Source organism: Aedes albopictus, chromosome 2 (genome assembly GCF_035046485.1).
Source record: "Aedes albopictus strain Foshan chromosome 2, AalbF5, whole genome shotgun sequence".
Classification (NCBI taxonomy): domain Eukaryota; kingdom Metazoa; phylum Arthropoda; class Insecta; order Diptera; family Culicidae; genus Aedes; species Aedes albopictus.
The window spans coordinates 211362184-211385975 of NC_085137.1; the positions used below are offsets into that span (position 1 = coordinate 211362184).

The 23792-nt window shown below is 38.0% G+C and overlaps 2 long non-coding RNA genes across 3 annotated transcripts in view; both read left to right on the forward strand.

The window, feature by feature from the left end:
• LOC115264953 (uncharacterized) overlaps positions 1 to 23792 on the forward strand; it is a 480170-nt gene that overhangs the window by 68955 nt on the left and 387423 nt on the right. The window lies entirely within an intron of this gene.
• On the forward strand, positions 3364 to 3819 carry LOC134287895 (uncharacterized). The gene is made up of 2 exons (XR_009997623.1): positions 3364 to 3538; positions 3608 to 3819. It is a non-coding gene; the product is annotated as an uncharacterized LOC134287895 (long non-coding RNA).

Here is a 23792-nt window from a genome sequence, read left to right on the forward strand (position 1 = left end):
GAACTGAATCGATGCAGTTGCGGTGCATCGGATATCGGAAACTTCGGCGCCCTTCTGCCGCCTCAGTTCCTCAATCCTCTATGCGGCTTCGCCGCATGTTCTATATAATTTTTTTGGCTCAAAATGCATCTACGTTTATTGCTCGTTTTTTGACATTTATTGATAATTTATTTTTTTATTTATTGCACTTTTTGAATTATTAATTGCTTTTTAGATATTTTTTATTGTGAATTTTCTAATTTATTATGGAAAAATTGAATTTATTTATGGAAAATTCGAAGTTTTCTGGTGGAAAAATTGGCTTTTTTTATTGCAACAGTTGAATTATTCATTGCATTTTTGACGTTTTTAATTGCCCAAAAATCAATTATTTATGGAAATTTTTGATTTATTTATGCATTTTTTTATTTGTTTATGGAAATTTTGTTATTTATTACTGCTCACAGCCCTGTTTCTTCACTGGGACTTTTCGAATTATTTATGAAGAATGATCACTTTCTTATGAGTCGTTTATATTTTAGCCGAGATATAACAGCTTAAAGTTGGCTATCAGATAATTATACTCTTTTCTAAAATCTTTCTAGCTTCGTGTAAAATAGCCCGGTCTTTTCCAAACTTATGTGTCTCTGACAGATTTTGGGCCGCTGAATCCGAATCCGGGCTCAGATTTGCTCTAGCACGTCACAATTTTGAGCTATACCTATATTTTGCCCTATTTTTATGCGCTCATATTTTGCCCCAAAAAAGTGCGATTTTGGGCTTTTTTGACTGCAAATTAAAATTTCACTAAAAAATGGTTTCTGCAAAAACGAAAAACATTTTCTACCGCGTAAAAAATCAGAAGATACCCTGATCCATACTCTACATGTGCACGAAAACCGATTTTGAAAATATTGCTTCGTTATCTATATATATATAAAAATGAGTTTGAAATTCCTTTGAGGCAACAAAACTCAAGAACGGATGAACCGATCAGCATGACTCTTGCACGGTTCGGTTCGTATTCGTGGTGGCTGTGTTTATATGTACAAAAAGGTACGAAAATCATCTAGAAAAGGGTGAAAATTGATAAAGTACTGATTTTCGTGAGCTGGGAAGAAAATCAACACGATCGAAATGAAACCAATCTAGAGTGCGGTGACGTTATGAGCTCAGCAGTTGTCAAACCACCACAGCTTGGCAAGACAACATTTGCCGGGACAGCTAGTTTAATAAAAAAATTAAAAACCAAAAAAATGAGGAAATGCTTTAAGTTTCGCCTTTAGCATGGAAATATTTTTTTAAGCAATCAAAGGATAAATAGGTCAATTTATTTTGAGTATCCCCTGTAGCTGTAAAACGCAAATAAATTACTGGAAGATAATATTGAGCGTTCCTGAAGCAATTCCATGAAATATCCTTGGTATTGACATCTTTGTTGGTATTCTTGGAGAAATAGGAAGGAAGAGAAAGAAAGTCTCATGATGTTCGCAAAGAAATTAATGGAGTAGTTTCAGGATAAATGTTGAAGAAATTTCTAAAGGAAAAAGTTCGGTAAGTATTCTTATCAATTCCTCAGATTTTTGAAACTTCCCGACATCTTTGAAGGCGCTCTGTAAGGAATTCTAAGAAAAATCTTAGAATAATGTTCTGTCAGAGTCCTCTTAGGTATTCCTGGAGGAATTTTTATAAATATTCTTGGGTGCATTCTTTGGAAAAATGTTCTGGAAGAATTTCTGAAAAAGTCTGGAAGAAGTTCTGGAAGAATTCTAGGTGGTATTTCTAGGGAAACATTTGAAGAAATTTTTGGAGAAATCCTCGAATGAATTTCAAGCGAAGTGTTCGAAGAATACTCTTCCGAATCCTTGAAAAAGGTATTGGAAAGACCTCTCAGAATAAGTTCCAGAGAAATTATAAGAATAATTTCTAATTAATTCCTTGGAAAAAAAATCTCGGAGGAATTTTTTAGGACATTTGTAGGGGAATAAGCAAAAGAAGATTCTAGAAGAACCTTTGTAAGATTTTTCAAAACAATTTATGAAGCAATGCAAGAAGACATTTCTGGAGGCAATTTTGAAAGCATTGTCGAAGCTATTTTGGGAAACATTTTTGAAAGACTCCTCACAGAAATACATATTGAAGGAGAAATATTTAAATAAAAATTACAAAAAAAAGACGGATATTTTTTGAGGATATCCCGGAAGCATTTTTTGGAGAAATTTCTAAGAGAATTCTTGAATAAATCTTTTGTAGAATTTCCGGCTTAATTTCTGAAGGAGTTCTTAATGGAATGTCTGCAGGAAATTTTGTAGAGATTCTAATTCAAAGAAGCTAATTAGGTCGTCGGAGATTTGCAGCACTAAACCAAAACAAAAACAAACAATCAAAAACAGTTTAGAAAAACAAATTTCTGCAGCCATCCTGTGAGTCATTATTTTTGACATCAATATTTTTCAGTTTTAAAGTGGTTTCCGACTGGTAGATTCTAACATTTATGATGATCTAAAAAAGCACCATAGCTAAAGCTCACCATTTTGGACAGATATTTAGACAGTGTCCGTGATCAGTGGTGACAACGTATAGGAAACTAAAACCACCCACAACTGTAAACCATCATAATTATACACCCAACAGACGTTCCCAACACACCTCTCTATCTCCCACAGATCCACGCTAAAAATGTACGACAAGCTAACATACGATACACATACCCAAACATAAACGATAGATTGAAGTTTGTAAAACTTTGATTAGATGTCAAGCAAGTATTGAAAAAAATCTCCTGTTTAGTTTCCCCTAGAAAAAGGCTGCCGAACACAACTGAAACGTCGGGTAAATTGGCAAAATCGCATATGTTGCCCCATAGGGTACAGCCGTATAGCTATAGCCATTGAGGCATAGCAACTCAGAGTCCGGACTTGGATTCGGTGGCTTAAAATCTGTAAGAGATACATAAGTTTGCTTTTGAGACAAAAAAAAAAATGTTTTGCTGTGTTATCAAACCTACTTTACCGAATTTGTTGACAACGCAAACGGTCCCATAACTATCCAAAACTTTTCCCAACGTAGGTATCTGTCAACATCTTTGCACGATGATTTCGGCATGAAGAATTATTGAAGAACAGAGAGAACCGCACATTATCCGGCCTAGTTATGTGTTCATACACACTAGATGTAGCACTCATACAGTAAGCAGCTCAGCACATGGTCTCTCTGGAATTGGCATTCTGATGTGCATTTATAAACCAGTTCGACTAGTTTTCTGCAGAGTTGACTCACACACCATGCCTACTGAGAACGGGTGCTGTGAGGAAGGGCGGCTTGTCGTCGTCTCAATAGGGCAGTGCATACTGCGGTTGCTACGGAAAATTTTTTCAAGTCTTTGACGTTTCGTGGCCTTGTTGTTTACGATTCGGACTTAGAAAAGTTTTAGCAACTTTGGTTGGTTTCTGAGGACGGCATGATCGTGAACTTGGGAGTGAAAATGGACATTAAGGAACATATAAGGAAAAAGGATGATTTTATGCATTGATACGCTAGGGAAACACGATTCAATCAGGTAAGAGTGGTTCATGTAAATTGATTCTCAACTCCAACATGCCAAACATCTACAAAATCCTCGTTTCAGAAATCAAACGAAGTTCAAAAAGAGCTGATGACCTTGGCCATAAGGAAAGGGTTTGCAAAACCTGCATTGAGCAAATTTAATTCGGGAACAAGGCGCCTACAATTGATCGTTTAGGAAAGTTCTACGCTACTTTTGGTTTACTCGCAGACCGTCGGATTACAAGAGTTGAACTACTGATCATGTACTGAATAAGATTTACGATTGCTCCACAATGACTTTCAATCACTACGGTGCCGATATTAGAAAAGAGAAGGACGCTGGCTGTATCTTCCCGCAAGGCCAATCTGAACCTTCCAGTAATGCCAACTCTGAGCCATTATGTTTGCAGATAAATAAGCACATCGTCATGCCGAAATCTAAATAAAAGAGAGAGAAAAAACTCCATGATTTGTTTTCTAAGGTTAACCAGGAGTTCCTGTTGAGACCGCTTCAGGAGCTCCCTCATGGATTCCTCTAGGAGTTCCTTCAGGGTTTCCTCCAAGGATTTCTTCAGAAATTACATCAAAAGCTCCTTCTAATTCCTTCCAGGAAATTCAACCGGAATTTCTAACGGGATTCCTCCAGAAGTGTCTTACAGGATTCCGCCAATTCTTCCAGGAGTTCCATCCAAAACTTCTTCCTGAGCTCTTTCTGGAATTTCTTCTGGTATTCATTCTAAGAATTGCCCAGCAGTTCCTCCAGATTCCTTCAGGAGTTCTTTTGAGGATACGTCCAGGAATTTCTTACTGGGTTCCTTTTGTTATTCCTTCAGGAGTTCCTTCTGTGATTCCTCAAAGAGTTCGTGCTGGGATTCATCCAAGAATTCTTTCTGAGATACATCCAGAAAATATTTATGGGGATTCCTCCAGGAACTCATTCCAGTATTTCTCCAGGAGTTCCTCCACGGGCTCCTCCCATAGTTGCTTCAAGGATTCCTCCAGGATTTTTTTTTTTTGAGATTATACCAGTAGTTTCTTTTAGAATTGCTCTAGGAATTCCATCTGGGATTTTTCCCGTGATTCCTCCAGAAGTTCCTTCCGGAATTCCTTCAGAGAAGTCCTTTCCGAGATTTCCCCAGAAGTTCCTTCCGAAATTCCTCCAGAGAGTTCTTTCTGGGATTTCTTAAGGAATTCCTCCCAGGCTTCCACCAGGAACTCCGTTCAAGATTCTTCCGGGAACTCCTAGGATTCCTACAGGAACTTCTTTCGGCACTACTTTCGAGATTCCTCTGGGAATTCCTGCCGGGATTCCTTCCGGAGGACTCCTAGCAGACTTCTAGAATTAGTTTTTTGAGAAACCCAGGAAGAATTGCTGGAGGAATCTCCGAAGGAATTCCTGGAAGAATCTCAGAATGAATTCCTGAAGAAATCCCGGAACTGCTAGAGGAATCCCAGAAGAAATTTCTGAATGTATTTCAGCAGGAACTTATGTATTATTCTTAGAATGAATACCAGAAGAATCTCCAGAAAGAACTCCTGAAGAAGTTTTGGATGGAATTCCTGGAAGAATTCCGGTACGAATTCCTGAACGAATCTAGAAATGAATCCCGGAAGGAACCCTTTCGGAAGAACTTTTGGAGGAATCCTGTAAGGAACTTCTAGAAAAATTCCGTTAGAAAATCCGGTTGAATTTCCTTGAAGGAATAAGAAGGAACTTCTGGTGTAAATTCAGAAGAAACCCTTGGAGGAAACGCTGAAGGAAATCCTTGAGGAATCCATGAAAGAACCCCTGCAGGAATTCAAGAAGGAGCACCTGAAGCGGTCCCAACAGGAACTCCTGGTAAACCTTAGAAAATAAATCATGGAGTTTTTTTTTCTCTTTTATTTAGATTTCGGCATGACGATGCTTGTGCTTGTTAATCGGCAAACATAATGGCTCAGAGTTGGCATTACTGAAAGGTTCAAATTGGCCTTGCGGGAAAGATACAGCCAGCGTCCTTCTCTTTTCTAATATCGGCACCGCAGTGATTGAAAGTCATTGTAGAGCAATCAGTACATGCTCAGTAGTTCAACTCTTGTAATCCGACGGTCTGCGGGTAATCCAAAAGTAGCGTAGAACTTTCCCAAACGACCCATTGTAGGCGCCTTGTTCCCGAATTAAATTTGCTCAATGCGGGTTTTGCAAACCCTTTCCTTATGGCCAAGGTCATCAGCTCTTTTTGAACTTGGTTTGATTCCTGAAACGAGGATTTTGTGGATGTTTGGCATGTTGGAGTTGAAAATCAATTTACATGAACCACTCTTACCTGATTGAATCGTGTTTCCCTAGCGTATCAATGCATAAAATCATCCTTTTTCCTTATATGTTCCTTAATGTCCATTTTCACTCCCAAGTTCACGATCATACCGTCCTCAGAAACCAACCAAAGTTGCTAAAACTTTTCTAAGTCCAAATCGTAAACAACAAGGCCACGAAACGTCAAAGACTTAGAAAAATTTTCCGTAGCAACCGCAGTATGCACTGCCCTATATAGGTACCCTCTAGTAGTAGAAGAGCAACTCCCGACCCGACTGCGCTGGCTGTATGTAAGCACTGACTACCTACGGGTAATAGTTGTTGAACTACTTAACAATTCACCGTCCATGAAGGCTGCTCAGCTCACACATAGATCGTGGCATCTTTGGTTGCTGCTTGCTACTGAGTACTGACTGAGAGCGAGACCCAAGTATGTAGGTAGTTGATGTGTGTAAGTCATGATGGATGATGGGACGGATGCATGGACGGGCGGACGGACGGGTGCATGTGCAATGCTCGAGATGTTGCCTGGATTTGTTGGGGCACAAGGTGGCTCGGTCGTTGGAGTTTGCAACGGTCAGCAGCAGCTGAACTGAACACAAACATACGAGCCGTCCGATGCCAGAGCCTACCGATGATGGATCATTAAATGGTTTGCAAATACGACCCGAAGGACGCCGCATATTGTTGTGAACAAATTATTGACAGTTCTGCTGGCTGTTCAACGAAACTGTTGTTTATTTTCCTATTTGTGAGGTGCAAATTTTGAAAGAATACGAGATGCCGGCTATCATAAGTAAACGAGAAAAGTAAATGAAGCAAACTAATGTGGCATTGAAATCTTTCTATGAATGGTTCACAAATGGTACAGCCCTTAGTAGTTTTCTTCCGGACGTTACGTTTCAACTGAAAAAAAGGTCTATATTGTGTTAAGAATCAGCGTGAATCGAGTTAACTTCATTTCCACATTCACCTGAAGGTTTCAAACAGGAAAGGCCCCTGATCATAGATCACGCAATGTGGAAGTAGTCTTAGTCTCAACCCAAACGTTGAGCTTCTTTCAATTGTCCAAGGTGAAGTTAAAGCTATAGAGATTTCATTCAGGCATGCGCTAATCACCCTGACATTGGCATTGACCATCGAGTCACAATATGAACGAACAACGACGGATTGAATCCGCGTGATATGGCAATTGTACAGAGACACACGTACGACGGACGACGCTGGCTGGTGTAGGTACGACCAGAGCTATAGCTCGTAGCAATTCCACCAAACCCAATCAGGCCGGTAGCAATATGTCATTATGTAAATCCGGGGCAGACAATTATTATGCATATCGAGAGATATCGGTAGTGGTAGCATACCACACTGTCATGGATGGCTAAATGTAAAGTAGTTTTGGCAACGTAATTGCATAAACCTTTGAACCTTTGCTACTTCAAACACTGTGCACTTGCTTCATTTGAGAGTGAAATGGATTGATTGTAATATTGCTTTAACATCACCTTTAAACATTTTATTCCATTCACTTGTTAAGTTCAATTTCTTTACATAGGTAGATAAGATTTCTTGCGAACGAAATCTTTGAAGGGTTGTTATCCGGCATTCTTGCAACACTGCCCACCGTATCCTTCCGGCTTTGGCAACATTCTGGATGCTGAGCTTGCCATAGAGTGCTCCGTGGATAATCTCCAATGTACAGTAAATCTTCTGAAATTTTAACAAACATTTACAGGGGATAGACAAAACGATCAGGACAGCCAAAATTTTCAATTTTCAAAAATTGTACAACAAGCTGTAACTTTTCGAAAAGTGGATCAAATATTTGTGTATCAGTGGTACAAATTTGGAAAAGATCTGGCCATTCTCCACGAAGTTACAAAGGTTATTGGAAAAGGTATAATTATCCGACAGTCAATGTTGAGCTGTTATATCTCCGGATTCAATGAACCGAATCCAATGAAATTTTGTCCATTTATGACTTATATAATGAGCTATGATTTTTTTTATCTGTATTAACGAGATTTTTAGCCCTGGCCTACACCTATGAAAAATCTTTTACTTAACTTTATATTCTTAATACGGAAGATAATTATAATGATTAGATTATTTTTTCAATAAAACACCAAATTATCCAAAACTTCAACATCGTTTCAAAATCCAAGATGCAAGTTATAGTTCATGTAATTTCCCTCTAATTGACTAATATATAAATGTGTTTTGAAGGATAGTTACAACAACCAATTTAGTTAAAAGACGAATTTACTAAAAAAATGTGAAATAAATGTAATCGCTTTAACTTTTTCTCTTGTTTAAAAATTCAAGTTAAGTCAAATGTTTTATTGCAATCGATTCATTGATTCCGAAGATACAGCAGCTCCAGTAAGCCTAGTGGTAAAGGGTATGGATTGCCACAATCCGGAGACGGCGGGTTCGATTCCCGTTCCGGTCGAGAAGGCCGTGCCCCCCTGGCCGCCAGGGTCAGTTCTTATTAAATCGAGCCAATTCAAAGATTATCAATAATTCAGAGTAGAAAAAATATCTCAAAAAATAAAAAAATCTAATAATTAAGGTTTTTATTCACAGTTATCAAACCTTTTTTACTCGAGAACTTCACTTTCGCTTGGTTGAATGGCTAAATTTTGTGATGTTTATTCATGAAATACGAAAACATCATGTCAAATTTTCCAGATATACTGGAACCGGTTGCGGTAGATTGTTTCAGGGTTTGTTCTAAGAAATGCATCAAGAATTCCTTCAACAATTTCTCCACATGTTTTTTTCAGATGCTTCTGCAAGCATTCCTCCAGGAATTTTTCCATAGCTTCCTTCAGTGATTCCATCATGGATTGTTCCAGAGAATTTTTCAAAAAATCCTCATGGGGTTTCACCAGACATTCAACCGGGAATTTATCCTGAGATATCTATAGAGGTTCCTCCTGTGAATGTTCCAGTGCTTTTTTCGAGGATTCCTCCAAAAGTTTCTCCAGGGTTTTTCAAAGGAATGTCAACAGAAATTTTTTTAGGTATTTCTGCAAGTATTCCTTCAGAGATTTCTTCAGGGATTTCTTCATATATTCCTTCAAGAATTTCACTAGAGATTGCTTCAATAATTCAATCTGAAATAATTCGAAGTATTTCAGCTGATATATCTTCCAGAAACCCGTACAGGAAATTTTACCAGAGATAAACTAAAAATTTATCCAGGAGCTCCTTAAAGCATTGTATGAAACATTCTTTTGGGAGTCCTTCCGAAGATTCCAACAATAATTCGTACAAAAAATATTGCAGACATGGATTCTTTCGTATATTTTTCCTACAGAAAATTTTCCGGGAATTTGTTAAGAATGCTTTCCTGGGATTCCCTAAGGAACTGCTCACGGGATTGCTTCTAGGATTCCTCATGGGATTTCTTCATTGTGAATTTGTTAAGGCAACAAAAATTAAACTGTTTGGAGCAAATCGAACGTCACATTTGAAGCAAATGCTATCCATGTTTGAAACAAAAATGCATCTTCTGACATATGATGTTAGAAATAAATGTAAATATTTTTATTTTTTTTTGTGGCATGTCGGCCCTACGGTAATATTTGTTTTCCCATTAAACTTATAAAGTCATTCCTTCACTGGAAAACCCACCTCTTATGTTGTACTTTCAATGCTAACATCTTGTATACATCTATTAGATAACACATGCTCCCGAAAACAACGGGATTTCGTGGAGACTTTCGGTGAAACTTGCTTTTTTTGCAGGAGGAAATCTTGTTTGATGTTGCAGCTGCAACTTGTGAGTTTTGTTCATGTTCTCGACGGCGGAACGGGGGGCTCCTCAATGGGTGTTGTCGAAATAAATGTGTAATTGAGTAAGTTTTAAAAATTAAAATTTTAAATTTAAACGTCTTATCAGTTTACCGATTAAACATGAATATTTTTGTTTCAAACGAACGAAATTTGTCTCCGTGATTTTAAAAAATCGTCCAAAGATTCTCCCATGAACTCTTCTTAGGATTCCTTTAAAAATTCATCCTTGTATTCTTTATGGAACTCCTCCAGGAGTTAATGCAGTACTTCCTGCAGGAACTGTTTAGGGATTCCTTTAGGAATTCCTCTTGAAATGGCTTCCGGGATTCCTTCTGGAATTCTTTCAGGAACTCTTCTAAGAATTGCTCCAGAATTTCTCCAAGAGTTCCATCTGCGACTTCTTCAGGAATCATTCCTGATATTCCTCTACGAATTCCATAAGAGAACACAGGAATTCTTCTAGGCAATGATGCAAATTATCACCTCACTAGTGCTCATCACAACTCATCAACTGTATATTTATCGCGTGCGATAACTGCGAAACTGTACACTGATCAGCGATGACCAGCAGCAAAGAGGTGGCAAAACGAACATGATGTAAATCACAAACGATTTTGCACACATCTGACTGTGCCGCCACACGCTCGCTCGAACAGCCGAACCATACCGAATAGGTTGGCTTGCGAAGCTACGACACGAACGCTCGACACGCACACAGAAGCAACATTCGCATGTACCGATACCATACTAATAAAGCTTCCAGCCAACGATGCTTCGCGATAAGCTGTCGAAAAGCATCGAAAGCGATGAAAAGAGATGCTTGGCTAGAACGCAACGGCTCAACGGCGAAAAGGAAGAGTCAACTATGCTGATCAGTGTTGAGCCCGTTCGTGTGCTACTCGTATGGGAGGTTGATTGAATAAAGCGAGGATGGGTGAAAACGTATTCGTTGTCGAAAGCAAATCGCATCATTTCGCAAATGTTTTCATCAAATAGCAAGCTTGCTTCTAGGAATTTCTCCAGGGATGCTTCTGGGAGTTCATGCAGGAATTTCTCTAAAAATTCCTCCAGGAATGCATCTAGCGATTCCTCCAGAAATTTCGCCTAAAATTCCTCTACAGATTTCTCCAGAAGTTCTTCTGTACATTCCTTTAGGAATTCCTACAGGCATTTCTCTAGAATATCCTCCAGGAATCCCTCCAAAACTTCTAACAAGATTTTTTTTTCAGAGATTCCTCCAACAAACCCTCCAGGGTTTCCTCAATGCATTCCTTCAGGGCTTACTCCAGAGATTCCTGCTGTAATTGCTTCCGGGATTCTTCCAAGAATTCCATCAGGAATTTCTACAGAAATTTATCCAGGAAATTTTCAAGGGCTTCCTCCAAGGATTTTTTGCAGAGACTCCTACAGAAATTCATCCAAAGATTTTTCCAGGAATTACTTTAAGGGATTCCTCCAAAAATTCCGCCAGGCATTCTTCCAGGAAATTTTGCAGGCATTCTTTCAGGGATTCCTCCTTGGATGCTTGCAGAGATTTCTCTAGAATTTTTTTCAGCGATTCCTCCGGGAATTCAATCAGATTTTTCTCCAGGAATTGCTCGAGTTCTTCCAGGAGTTTCTCCTGGGATTGCTTCAGAAATCCATGCAGGCATTTCTCCAGGATTTCATCCAGGAATTTATCAAGGGTCTCTTCGAGGAATTACTCCAGAAATTTCTTCTATGAATCCTCCAGGAGTTTCACCAGGAATCAATCAAGGAATTTCATCATAAATTATGTCAGCAAATCATCCAGTAATTTCTCTAGAAAATCCTTCATAGGTTTGTTCAGAAATTCTTCAAGGATTTTCTCTAGGAATACCATCTAGATTCTTTTCAGGAATTCCTTCAATAATTCCTCCAAGAATTCCGCTTAAAATTCCTGCAGGAACTTCTTCAGAGATTTTTCCTGGGATTTCTCCACGAATTTCTCCAAGGATTCCCCCAGGGGTTTCTTCAGAAATTGTTTCAAGGATTTCTCCAGGAATTTCTCCAGATTTTTTTTCTATAAATTCTTCCAGCAATTTCTCAGGGGATTTTTTTCAGAAATTTTGCCCAGAGTTGCTCTATAGATTCCCCGAGCAATTTATTCAGCAATTGGTGCAAGAATTCCAAAGATTCCTCCAGCAATTCTCAAAGGAAATCCTCCAAGAATTTTGCCAGGAATTCCTCCAGGATTTTATCCACGAATTCCAGGAATTCTCCAGGAAATACCTCAAGAATTTCTTCAGGAATTCCTCCTTCAATTTCTCTAGGAATTGATCCTGGAATCGCTCCTGGATATCCTTCAGAAATTATGTCAGCAATTTCACACGCTTTTTTCCAGGAAAGCTTCTGAGGATTTTTTTCAGAAACTATTCCAGGAAATTCTCCACGAATTTCTCCATGGATTTTCCCATGGATTCTTCCAGGAGATCCTTCGAAGATTCCTCTAGGAAATCCTCCAGAAGTTTCTCTAATGATTCTTCCAGCAAATCCTCTAGGGATTTCTAGAAAAGCTCTTCCAGGAAATTCTTCAGGAATACCTTCAGGAATTTTTCAGGGATTCCTCCAGGAGATCACTCTGGAGATTACTGCAGGGATTTCTTCACATTTTTTTAAAGGATTTCTCCAGGAAAGCTTCCAGAAATTCCACTAGAAATCCCTCCAGGATTTTATCAAAATATTTTTTTCAGTAATTGAAAAATAAAAGAATTGCTCTGGAGATTCCTCTAGAAACTTATCCAGTAATTCTTACATAAATTCGTCTTGAGATTTCTCCAGGAATTTCATCATTGATTCCTCCAACAATCCCACAGTAATCCCTCTAGGAATTCCTCCAGGATTTTATCTAGGAATTTCTCCAGGAAATCTTCCATGAATTCTTCCAGGAATTACTTCAGGAATTGCTCCTGGACATCCTTTCTCCAGGAATTTTTCTAGAGATTTCTCCAGGGATTTTTCCATGAATTCCTACAGGAAATCCTTCGAAGTTTCTTCCAGGAAATCCTTCAGAAGTTCCACCAAGGATACTTCCAGGAAAACCTCTAGGGGTTTCTTAAGAAATTCTTCAGTAATTTTTCAGGGATTCCCCCAGATACTCTTCCAGGAATTCCTCCAAGGATTTCTCCACAAATTTCTTCAAGGATTACCCCGGAGTTTCCTTCAGGAATTCCTTCGAGGATTTCTCCAGGAATTCCTCCAGAAACTCCGCAAGAAATTCCTCCAGGAATTTCTCAATGAATTTACCCAATAAATTTCTCCAGGACATCTCTCAGAAATTACGTCAGCAATTCATCCAGGTATTTCTCCCATAAGTTATACAAAAATTCCTCCATGTATACTGTCAGAAATTCTTCCAAGGATTACTCCGGGAATTCCTCCAGGGATTCTACAGGGCTTCTTACAGGCATTCCTGTAGGAATTACTTCAGGGATTCATCCAGGTGTTTCTTCAGGGAGTCCAGGAAGTCTTCCAGGAATTCCTCAAATGATTTCTTCAGCAATTCCTCTCAGGTTTTGTTCAAAAGTTCATTCAAGAGTTCCTTCGCAAATGTCAGAATCTTTCAATTATCTTTTCAGGGATGTAACCAAGAATTTCTCCTGGAATACTTGATTTTTTTTTTGAATTTATTTCAAGAATTTCTGGAGAACTTGTTACCAGTAACACGTTAATTTATGCAGATATGGTGAGCTTTTATGACATATTATACAAAATACAACAGCGTGACTGCTGAAGGGCTAATTAATGCTTATAGATTATAATGTTATTGACACATTCTACCGTGGCGTTACAACGTTTTGACGCCTTTTCGGTCATATTTTTCACTATAACTTGTATTACACAGCGTAACAAAAATTACCTTTTGGTCTGTCTCAAGAGCAAACTTATGTGTCTCTTACAGATTTTGGGCCGCTGAATCCGAATCCGGGCTCAGATTTGCTCCAACACGTCACAGTTTTGAGCTATACCTCAATTTATAGGGTAAAATATGCGATTTTGGGATTCTTTGACTGCAAGTTATTAAGCATGGAAATATTTTTTTTAATCAATCAAAAAATTAATTGGTCAATTAACATCTAAACTAACGACTCATGCTAAATATTTCGTTTTACCAAATCGAAATTGATAGTTTTAAGCGATTTATGTAAGGTATGATATTTCCCATACACGTCACCCTCCAAAAGTTGCATGTAAGTTTTCATACTTACATAAAATGCTTAAATCTATCAAATTTAATTAGGTAAAACGAAATATTTTGCATGAGTCGTTAATTTAGATGTTAATTGACCAATTGAGGGGGTTAGAAGCAAAGGGGTGTAAGTGACAAAAACCAACTTTCGAGTAAATGAGGTTTAAAGTTTTTGACCAATTTTCCATCCCATACAAAATGTATGGAGCTTTACAATCAACCCAATTTTCTCTGATTTATTGTATTTTTTCCAATCATCGTAGAAACAATCTAAAAAAAGTTCCTGAAAGCTTGAACTCTGTAGAATTTTATGATATGCTCAGCTCAAAATCGACAAAAAGGTCACTAACACCCCTATGATTCTGGGCCCCTCAATTAACCTTTTGATTGCTTAAAAAAAATATGTCCATGCTTAATGGCTTGCAGTCAAAAAAGCCCAAAATCGCATATTTTTCCCTATAAACTGAGGTATAGCTCAAAATTGTGACGTGTTGGAGCAAATCTGAGCCCGGATTCGGATTCAGCGGCCCAAAATCCTTCGGAGACACATAAGTTTGCTCTTGAGACAAAAAAATGTTGCGCTGTGTGATTCAACCGTAAACCCTCAAATATTATTGCAAATGCGGATTCCTTGTCAAATTTCCAAAACGTTGTAACGTCACGGTAGAATGTGTCTTTTATATTCAATTTCATTGTAAAGCGTTTAGTTATAAAAGCTAGTAGGTACAAATTTGCTAAGGGTACTTACCAAAACCCACCCCCCCTGACCGAAAAGCTGGCTACGCCCTTGGCGCTCTCGGAACCAGATCTCACATTTTTTTTAGTCTGTCGGGAGCAGTGTTCGATCACAGGTCCTCGGTATCACGTTTTTAACCATCATACCGGGTCCGCTCAACATAAATTCGTAAAGGAAACCCGAAGAGAACTAATGATGGAATCATGGGAAAACTTTCTGGATTCCTTTCCCTCTACTGAAAGAATCTAGGAGAAATCACAATAGGAATCCCTAAATAAATTTTGGGAAAATACCTGAAATAATTCCAAAAGATAGCCCGGTAGAAGTAAATGAAGAGATCCCGGGAAGAATCCTTGAAAGAATCTTTGGATGAATCTCTGGAGAAATCTCTAAGGGAAACCAGTAAAAATCAATTGAGGAATCCCTGGAGGATTTCTTCACGGAATCTCTGAAGAAAACCCGCAATAAATCCCCATAGGAATCCGGGAAGAAACTCTAACAAGAATCCTTTAGTAAACCCTAATGCAGTCCCGGGAGTAAGTCGTGAAAGAAACTCGGAAGGAATATTGGAAGAAATCTTCAAAGGAACCCCGGAAGTAATGAATGTCGGAATCTCAGAAAGAATTGCTAACGGAATTCCAGAAGGAATACCTGAAGCAATCATTCATTAACTTGACAGAATCCTGGAGTAATCCCCGAAGGATTTTTAAGAAAAATTTCTCCAGAAACCCAAGGAAAGATCAAAGAATAAATCCCGGAAAGAATCCGGGACATTCGCTGAAGGAATTCCGGGAAAAACAACCGATAGAATCTCAGGAGAAATCAATGAAAAATCACAGGAGGTATATCTGAGAAACCCTAAAATGAAATCCCTGACGAAAACTCGGGAGAAATTTCTGGAGACATCCCAGGAGTCAATTTCAAAGGAATCGTATAAGAAGCCAATGAAGGAATCCCGAAGGAAATCTTTGACTTAGCAGTAGTAATTCTTGGAGGAATCCTTACTAGAACGGAATCGGAACGAGAAAAATCCAAAGACAAACTCTTACAGGGTTCGTTAGAGGAATTAGTGGAGCAGAGTCCCACTCCTGAAAAATTCACAAAATGGTTTTTTCTTTCGGAAGAGTGGGTCCCGAGATGAACTGCTAAGGCCTCGTTATAATTAACAGATAAAAAAAATGGAAGATATGCAAGCCAAACCTTGGCAGGAATGGGAAATGTCATAAAAATGTCATTTCGTTATTTGCTTAATTCACTGCACTTAGTCGGAAATGTTAATCGAAGACATCATTGATTATCCATGACTAATCAGCGTTATGGACTGGTGATGCGTACGAACAGAAATTGACACCGGAAGTGGTGTAAATGGAAAAATGACATGGCATTTTTTTCATGGAATTCCGCGACATTTTCCATCCCTGCCATGAAATATCATCAGGATTCAGCTGTTTTTTGTGCTTTCATCAAGGGAAAAAATCAGTGCTATAAATAAGATGCAGGGTGGATATGGGTTAAGGTTCGTAGATGACTTTTTAAAGAAATTTCTATGTACCATAATTTCAAAAAAGTTTTTGGCCAGATATAAACGTTTTGATAATCTAGACAAACTCCTTTTTGAGATTATGGCAGATAGAATGGAGAATAAATACAGATCTTCTATTCCTTATAATACGACGAAGAAGAATCAATAAAAGAGAGGAAAACCTAGAAGGAAACACTAGCGATTTTTTACACTTACAGAAATGGTCTTGAACACGCGTTACTTGAAAACGTCAAAAGATATCAACTTTTTCTCTAAAAGATTGATTTTCCGGAAAAGTCGTACATGATTGCACGTATTGCCTTTTTTCGTCTTCTTCTCGGCATTATGAATGTATGGAAACAAAGCTTTCTTCGTAGTGTAGCGATCTCCAAGATCTGCCGACTAGATGGGTAAAACATAATTATTAAAGGTTGTGTTATTTTGTTACAATGATTTTTATAAAACATGTACCGTTAGTAGTCAAAATTCCAACAAAACTAGCTCCAATTTAAACAAAAACATAACAAGTTGAGATATAATCACAACAAGATTTTGTTAGACTGAACTTGCGAAATCATAACAAAATTATAACAAATTCTGTTATATATTTCAGAACAAATTTGTTACAAGTTTTGTAATAAATCTCTTGGCTCGAGTGACCAAAATAACAAAAATTATCAGTTATTTTCGCGACAACAAAAAAATCTTATAAGTTTTGAAATTATTTTGTTACAAAAAATACTACAAAGATTGCAATTAACGTGTTACGAAATTATGTTAGAGGCAATTAAACTATCATGCATAATATGTTTGAATAAATGAAACAAGTTTCGTTATAATTTAGTTGCTAGAATTATAACAAATGTTAATTTTATTTTATTATGGATATTCAAATGGAAAAATTCTTATAACAGAATTAATGACTGTATCGGAAATTAACTATAAACATTCAAAATGCTCTATGTCGACGCTCGGTTGGTCTTTTCATTCCGGTTCTTCTATGAAATCTTCACTATATAGTTAAGTTTAGAACAGCTTGAAGAAATTTGGAAAATGTTTAGTATTATTGAAAATATGGATATATGAGTATACCACACAAAATAACAATCTGTACAAACAGTTTTTATTTTAAATTTTTTTAACGTTTCAAACATTTGTAACGAAAAAAAATCTGGAAAATAATGATTATTACTAGCAGTTAAGTACACATAACATATCACTCAAAACCGACTTTTAAAATTCTTATTTTGGATAGAAAAGCCTCCAACATTAATAATATGGTCTATCCCAAAAAATACCTACTTTTCGGTCGAACTTTGACGCTCTGTTTTAAATTTATTTAGAGGTTATAAAATTTCGTTCTCTGGTAAAACTACCTCTTCAATAGATTTAAATACATACCCAATCGAAAAAAAATGCAAATTTTCATCTTTATGTATTTTTTATTTGCGTAATCGTTCTTTGAAGACGCATAAAAAAGAGTTCCTCGAAAAATGGCCTTTTTTTTCATTTTTAAGAATTGCCCTAAACTGCGGAGGGAATTTTTCTTGATAAAAATAATTTTCCTTTATCATGAGCATTCTGGAAAAGATTATATTTGCGCAAAAATAAGAGAAAAATTGAATATTTTCCCAGAGTTTTCGCAATTTTAAATTTTTAGGAGGTGTCCAAAATTTTAAAAACATTTGTGCAATCTTTGAGATAAAAGTCCAAGTTGAATGATTATTTTTTGAAAATCAAAACTGCTATTCTTTATTTAAGAGATTTATATAGTATCTCCAAAAATTAAGTTATGTTTATTTCGAGCAGATTATTTTTCAGGCTATTGTGAACGTTTATAGTTAATTTCCGATACAGTCCTTATATTGTTATTTCTAACAACTATTGTCATAATTTTGTTATGATCTTGTTATATGCTCCTGATGGTCGGGTGTCAGTAACTTATTGAAATGTAAGATTTTGGCCACAGTCCCATGCAGTTGGAACATCATGGCCGAAAAATAGAAGAAAGTATCGTGTGACAGGAATGATAAACAGTAGAGAAGTCGAAAATACTCTCAATCCACAGCAAATCGGCTGATGAGGAACTCTAATGCAACCGCGTACGTTATTACAAGGTTTAGCAAGGTCTGGTTTAGTTACACAACATACATGAGCTTGTTTTCGGAGTTCTCTGCTCTATTTTCGTTTTCTCCGCATTCATATGTTGTGAACATTTTCAAACCCACCAAACATCTACCCCACTCATTGACCGAGGAAGCAAAACAAAATAACCCCCACAACTGGAAGGTAATGGTGAGTGTGCTGCTATGCAGTCGCCTCTGACCGCAGAGCTCAACAAACGGCTTTAGGACAGAAGGTCGAAGGACAAATGGTCGAAGGACAAAAGGTCGAAGGACAAAAGGTCGAATGGACAAAAGGTCGAATGGACAAAAGGTCGAATGGACAAAAGGTCGAATGGACAAAAGGTCGAATAGACAAAAGGTCGAATGGACAAAAGGTCGAATGGGACAAAAGGTCGAATGGGACAAAAGGTCGAATGGGACAAAAGGTCGAATGCTTCATGTTCTTGCTCATTGAGAGAAACATTATGGTGCTTTTATAGTAATCATATGTATTTCAGCCACTGACATTTCTATAGGAAATTTTTCCTTCTTTTGTTTGTAGGCTATTCTTTCAAGTTGTGCTGGTGTAGTATTTAATGGTAATTTAGTTTGATGTTTTGTTCAGTAATTTTTCCTTCTTAAATTTATAGGCTGTTCTTTTAAGTTTTGTTACTGAATAATTTATCGACTATTTAGGTACTTATAATTTAATCAGAAATTTTGCCTTCTTTAATTCAATAGCTGTTCTTTCTATCTCTACTGCAGAAAAAATTACTACTTGTGATTAGTGATCATCCGGGATGATTCATCCCCTCTTGGATGTATAGGTAGTTCCGACGAATTACACTGTATAAGTATAAATAATTTCTTCGAATTTCGACTGCTGATGATTATGTTGGGAGGTATGGCGTTCAGTCTTTGCAAGAATAACTCAAAAACGGATTCTTAAGCTTTCATAAGTTATTCCTCCAAAGATTGAAAGCCATACCTCCCAACCCGTGAACCGTATAGTACATTTTTTTCATTATAGGATTTTGGAGGCATTCCAAAGAGCTTCAGAGCATTTTTCGGAGGATTTCACAAATGTTACGGAGGCGTTATATGGCGTTTTTGGGAGTTTCGGAGGGCCTGAGGTGCGTTACATGGGGTTTCTGGGGGTATTAGGGGGATTTCGGAGGCATTCCAAAGAGCTTCCGAGCATTTTTCGGCGGATTTCAGAAACGTTACGAAGGCGTTACATGCCGTTTTCTGGGGTTTCGGAGTGTCTGAGGTGCGTTACATGGGGTTTCCGGGGGTATTAGGGGGATTTTGGAGGCATTCCAAAGAGCTTCAGAGAATTTTCGGCGGATTTCACACACGTTACGGAAGCGTTACATAGCGTTTTCAGGGGTTTCGGAGGGTCTGAGGTGCGTTACATGGGGTTTCCGGGGGTATTAGGGGGATTTTGGAGGCATTCCAAAGAGCTTCAGAGCATTTTCGGCGGATTCCAGAAACGTTACGCAGGCGTTACATGGCGTTTTCTGGGGTTTCGGAGGGTCTCAGGTGCGTTACATGGGGTTTCCGGGGGTTTAAGGGGGATTTTGGAGGCTTTCCAAAGAGCTTCAGAGAATTTTCGGTGGATTTCACAAACGTTACGGAAGTGTTACATAGCGTTTTCAGGGGTTTTGGAAGGTCTGAGGTGCGTTACATGGGGTTTCTGGGGGTGTTAGGGGGATTTTGGAGGCATTCCAAAGAGCTTCAGAGCACTTTCGGCGGATTCCGGAAACGTTACGAAGGCGTTACATGCCGTTTTCTGGGGTTTCGGAGGGTCTGAGGTGCGTTACATGGGGTTTCTGGGGGTATTAGGGGGATTTTGGAGGCATTCCAAAGAATTTCAGAGCATTTTTCGGTGGATTTCAGAAACGTTACGAAGGCGTTACATGCCGTTTTCTGGGGTTTCGGAGGGTCTGAGGTGCGTTACATGGGGTTTCTGGGGGTATTAGGGGGATTTTGGAGGCATACCAAAGAGCTTCAGAGAATTTTCGGCGGATTTCACAAACGTTACGGAAGCGTTACATAGCGTTTTCTGGGGTTTCGGAAGGTCTGAGGTGCGTTACAGTAGACGTTCGCTCGGTGCAAACACTTTAACTGCAATGCTTTTTAACTGCAAGTCCGCTAAGTGCAACAATTTTGCAGTTATCGCACCGCTATCCGTCAAAACGAAATGTCAACAGCGATGCGATGTTTTTCGCATGCACTTTTGTTGCAGTGCGATGTTTTCCGTATGCACATTGGTTGCATTCTGCAGCAACTGACAGTTATGTGACGTCTGTCAGTTGTTGCAGTCATCGAATTTCATTCGGTAAGTGAAACGTAAACATGTTGCAGTTATCGAACGTCTGCTGTACATGGGGTTTCTGGGGTTTTAAGGGGGATTTTGGAGGCATTCCAAAGAGCTTCAAAGCATTTTCGGCGGATTTCACTTTCATGAATAACATTACTTTATATCCTTCTATTGGCTTCTACTTTCTATCATTCTAGGCATCTATTTCGAATTGCAATGCGGTAGTAAATAGCTGCATATAAGCTAATTGTCGTTTTTCTGTCAAATACTGACCACTTTATCATGTCTTCCAAATTGTCTACTGTCAATTATACCTTTTGTTCTATTCGACTTTTTGTCCATTCGACCTTCTGTCCCATTCGACCTTTTGTCCATTCGACCTTTTGTCCATTCGACCTTTTGTCAATTCGACCTTTTGTCCATTCGACCTTTTGTCCATTCGACCTTTTGTCCATTCGACCTTTTGTCCATTCGACCTTTTGTCCATTCGACCTTTCGTCCATTCGACCTTTTGTCCTTCGACCTTTTGTCCTTCGACCTTATGTCTTTCGACCTTTTGTCATAGATTCCAACAAACCGGTAAGAAGCAGTCTGCTAGGCAGCAGGTATTGGTCGCCCGCTAGCTACTAGCTACCCACTTTACTCTACTGGGTAGATATCCGACCGGGCGACATTGGCGGTTTTGCCGGTTGCGCTGCTGCCTCGGAATATTCATCTCTACTATCCGAATGGCAAGGTCGCCGCGTCCCGCATCTGTCATCGGCTTCGTGATAGCCGCTACCCGCTACTGCCGCGCGCCGTTCACTCTACCATCAACGAGACACGATTCGAAAGGAATTCGGCTCTAGCGTGATGAACTCGTCAAAGACAGGAAACCACCAGTACCTTATGAAGGTGTACCTAAAACGTTGTTACATGTCAATTGAAGTCTATTTATTAACGACCGTTGACCGCTGAATTGCCTTCACGCAGCTATGATTCTTTTCTTGTTTAAGGCAATTCAAACAGTTTCCTATCTGATGACGAGTGAGGAAATAATTACACTGGTTGCGGTCAGCGCACGGATATTCATCAATACTATGCATAGGATTCGGTTCTCGATCATTTCAGGAACTGTTCGTGAAGGAAATTTCTTTGATTTCCTTGGGCATAGAGTGCCTTTCTCACGGTATACCTAGGTACGAATGCAAAAGGTCATTGACAGAGAAAGCTCTCAGCCTCTCTCAGCTAATAACTGTGAAATTGATCATAGAACACTAAGCTTAGAAGTAGGCTTTGCCCCAGATGGGACATTACGCTGATAACAAGAATAAAAAACCAAAAACCCAGGTTAATCCACCTAGTGGTGATAGTGCCTTTCTCGTCGAATATGTACTCAACATTTTTTCCAGCCATAAGCCGAAGTGTTCCTGATTCCTGAGAATACTCTAGAACGGAATAAATCTCATTTTCTTTTTTTGTCACAGTGTTCGTTGACTCGTAAATGAGGGGTGGAGTTGATAAATAATAAATGTATTTGATGAAAAAATTCTTAAAAAAATTAAGCAAAACCGCTTAAGGCGAAACTGGAAGCATTTCCTAATTTTTTTGGTTTTTGATTTTTTATAAAAAAAACGAAGCAATATTTTCAAAATCGGTTTTCGTGCACATGTTGAGTATGGATCAGGGTATATTCTGATTATGTTACGCGGCATAAAATGTTTTTCGTTTTTGCAGGAACCATTTTTTGTGAAATTTTGTTCAAACATGGTTTCTGTAAAAACGATAACCATTTTATACCGCGTAAAAAAATCAGAAGATGCCCTGATCCACACTATACATGTGCACGAAAACCGATTTTGAAAATATTGCTTCGTTATTTAATAGTACATCGAAATCCAAAAAAATGAGGAAATGCTTCCAGTTTCGCCTTAACTCATCGGTTTTGATAAAAAAAAACTTCTGGAAGACTCTAATTTCACTTTAAAATTGATAAATCTATTGGTTTATTTATTTGTGCACTTCTTCAAGATGTTGAATTCCGACCAAAATTTCCAAAATGGGACCCCCCTGGACTTAAGAGAAAATTAAATTTGTGTCAGCCATATTCAGAAAAGCAAAAATTTTATCCAAGCCATAATTGAATTTGGAAACTTATTGATGGCTCATATTCCGACGCTATGTTAAACGTATAGGCCGAGCTGAAAAATATCAAATCTCTCAGTTGACTGCTTGACCACCTTCAGTAGCACTGGATGCCGATCATTATCAAGACATTTCGGCAATTTTTTGTTCTGTGCACTTTAGCCTATATTTTATTATCATTAGTTATAAGATTCATGTAAAATTTGACAAAAAAAGTGCAAACAATCGAAATTTCCCTTATTGAAGCCCATTCAAATTTCTACCGTGTTACCAGAGCGCGAGGACTCAACCAGTTGCATCAAAATTGTTCGCAGTAATTTTAGACGCAGAAGGGGATTGGTGCTATAAAATTTAAATTTTTCCATACAACGTTGATCCATCCCACTATAGGATATCAGGCGGACAAAAATCAGAAAAGTGACTTCCACTAATGCTTGTTCTGAAATTTTCTATCGATAATAAACATATAAACTAAGAGAAATCTAGAATTTCAAGTTTCTAGCTGATGTAGTTACAAAGATATTGAGTATCACAGTTGAGTAAAGATAAAAAATGTAAGTTTCGCAAAAAAACAACACATAATTTCAAATCGATATTTTCTAATTATTATCATCATTTTCTATTGGTTTCAATACATCATTGATAAGATAATGAAGCAAGCTTTCCAACAAACACGTGGTTTTGTGAAATAGTTGAACCATTGTATGAAAAAAAGGTACAAGAAGAAGAAGAAGTTGAAAAAGGCATGAGATTCAAATTTTGATAATCGGCATCTTTTTTTTCCCAAACATTCCCAGGCTCAAAATCAATTTATGGTCAAGCTTTAGGTCTACTCTAATGATTTTGTATGCGAAATGCTGCGGTAAATTGCGGTCTTGGGAGATTCAGCGTTTTTTACGCACGAGACCGCCCGGGCGCACCCCTTGAGATTAAACGACGATTCTCAAACATTCTAAGCAAATTCCCTTGGAATTCATTTTTGAAAGTAACTATACAAAAAAAACAAAATAAAAATTTCAAAAATAAAATAAATTCAAACTTTTTATATTTTAGCAGTTATTTAACCATTTTGAAAATACGCCCTTTTCAAAACTTGGTCGTGATATTTAAAAATGTTCATAAACAATATATTTTAGTCGAACCAACTACAGAA